At 34.8% G+C, this 2500-nt stretch overlaps 1 protein-coding gene across 3 annotated transcripts in view; it reads left to right on the forward strand.

Annotated features, from left to right (window-relative positions):
- The window catches only part of LOC122258454 (chloride channel protein 2), a 107922-nt gene that overhangs the window by 48926 nt on the left and 56496 nt on the right, over nucleotides 1-2500 (forward strand). The window lies entirely within an intron of this gene.

Below are 2500 nucleotides of genomic sequence, written 5' to 3' on the forward strand. Positions count from 1 at the left end.
TATCTTTTATTTTTTCCCCAATTTCAATTTTAATTCAATTATATACATTTTTTTAAGGGGGGACTGAGACATATCAACATGGCAGAGCTTACGTTGCTGTGCTGTGTTGCGACGAGCGATAGATTTTCTTCGGGTCAGGGTGAAAAAAAAGAAAAAGAAAATCAGAGACCTGTTTATGTCATACATTGATAGAATAATGAATAAGATAAACTCCAATTCTTTTTATTCTATTCTGTCCCATTCATTCTGCTGTTTCTCTTTTATTCACTATCATTATCTCTCCTATCTCTCCTGGTTCTGTTCTTTCCCTCCTCTTCTCTTTATTCCATTTTATTCGCCATCATCATCCCTCCTCTCCCCCTAATCTAATGTGATTCTATCCTATCCCTTCTCTTCTATTTGTTCTACCTCTTTCCTATCCATTCTCTCTCTCTCTCTTCTCTCTCTCTCTCTCTCTCTCTCTCTCTCTCTCTCTCTCTCTCTCTCTCTCTCTCTCTCTCTCTCTCTCTCTCTCTCTCTCTCTCTCTCTCCTTCTCTCTTTCTCTCTCTCTCTCTCTCTCTCTCTCTCTTCTCTCTTCTCTCTCCTCTCTCTCTCTCTCTCTCTCTCTCTCTCTCTCTCTCTCTCTCTCTCTCTCTCTCTCTCTCTCTCTCTCTCTCTCTCTCTCTCTCTCTCTCTCTCTCTCTCTCTCTCTCTCTCTCTTTCATTTTCGCTCTCTCTTTTTATTCATTTTCTCTCTCTCTTTTTATTCATAACTCCTCCTTCCCATCCAGTACTGTTCTTTACTATATAGTCTACTGTGTCTGATGTTTTAGGACTATTATTCTATTCTGTCTAGTCGGGGCTACGAACTACCGGACTATCGCTTCACTAAGTCCTACGAATGGTTTCTAAGTAAAGTTGATGTGTTGGTGTATTTTCGTCTTTGATTTTTTTTTTTTTTTGCCAACACGATTTATAAGATTATTATTATCTATAGTTCTTATTTTTGATAAGTTAGATTTAGATTATTTTTGTGTGTGTGTCTTTTGATGTTGATAGATGTTTAAGGAAGGACTACAATATCCTTTGCTTTTTTTGAATGAAATGATTAAACTTTTACCTTTTTTTTACAGAGTAGATCTTAGTATTTTTCTGTTGTAGAGAAATTATTAGCACTATTAGCATTTAACGTAGAGTAGCATGGTGATGAATCTTTTAATTATTGATAAACTAATATTGCCATATTAGTTTTGCAATATTCTTTTGATGTTACGGTTGCAATCTTTTTTATGTATATATATTATATCTGTATCATAAATTCATTAAAAGAGTGTGTACATATAGGTGTGTGTATGGATATATAATTATATATGGTAAGGCTAAACGTCTTTTCTTGATTTGCACTTTCTAATGCACTTTTGAAGTAAATGTTGCTTTTAGATGCTCTGTTTTTATTTTTTATTTTTTATTTTTATTTTCTATTTAAGCGGTATATATATTTTTTTTGGCTTGTTCCAGATATTAATAATCTTCAATTGATTTGACTTGTGCAAAAAAAAAAAAAAATGAACTAGTTTGTTTGTGGATTACGTGGTTAATATATTTATGTACATATATATTTTTTTGTAATTAGAAATAGAATGTGTGTCAAAGTGTTTCATAAAAGATCTGTTCCCTCGTTGCAATAAGGGCGAATTTCTAGTGTACAACCAATGAGTCCACAAGTATTTTCGCCTCTACAGGTTCTGGCATCCCTGAGATTATCGCCCTCCTCAAAGGTGGTGGTCGTAGCCAGCCGCTAGATGTGTGACCCATCGAAACACGCACACGCATGCACGCTCACGCACACGTACACTCATGCACACTCGTATGCGAACGGATTCATGTTTACCCAGGCATAAATTCATGCATGTAGTTTGCAGACACGTACACTCAAACATGTGTAGATAAAAGGCAATCATTCATTTACATACACACACACACATACGCACACGCAAATGCAGCAAATACACAGTTAATACTGTTTAATATAACAGTATACAGTCAGATACATTCGTCAGGTCTTTCTCGCCCTCATTCCTATTTATGAATAATTTTTTATATAATTTATCAGTGACTTTGTCTGTCATTATGCAAATTTAAAACTTCCATTTCTTCATTTTTATATGCATGATTTTAATCTTAATGTAAAATTTAATTTTGATATGAAAATATAACCTTTGATACATATTTGAATAAAGTATTTTCTACATCAGAAACAACTTACATTTGTATAATACATCTGATTAGTTGATCAGCCGCTCAATTTCACACACTATAAGCTTTTCTGTTATTAACCCATATATAGTGTGTCGAAATATGCTCTTCGAAACACTCTACCACTTAGCCAGTCACCATCACCCCACATTCAATACACATCACGAGAAACAATCGGTCACATCTAGCGTTCGCTTGGTAAAAAATAAGAGTCGGGGCAGAGGGAATTGGAGCTTGCAGTGTGCCTAAGTGTTAATGAAACCT

This window comes from Penaeus japonicus, unplaced genomic scaffold, assembly GCF_977035675.1.
Source record: "Penaeus japonicus unplaced genomic scaffold, GWHDUDI00000001_assembly GWHDUDI00000023, whole genome shotgun sequence".
Classification (NCBI taxonomy): Eukaryota; Metazoa; Arthropoda; class Malacostraca; order Decapoda; family Penaeidae; genus Penaeus; species Penaeus japonicus.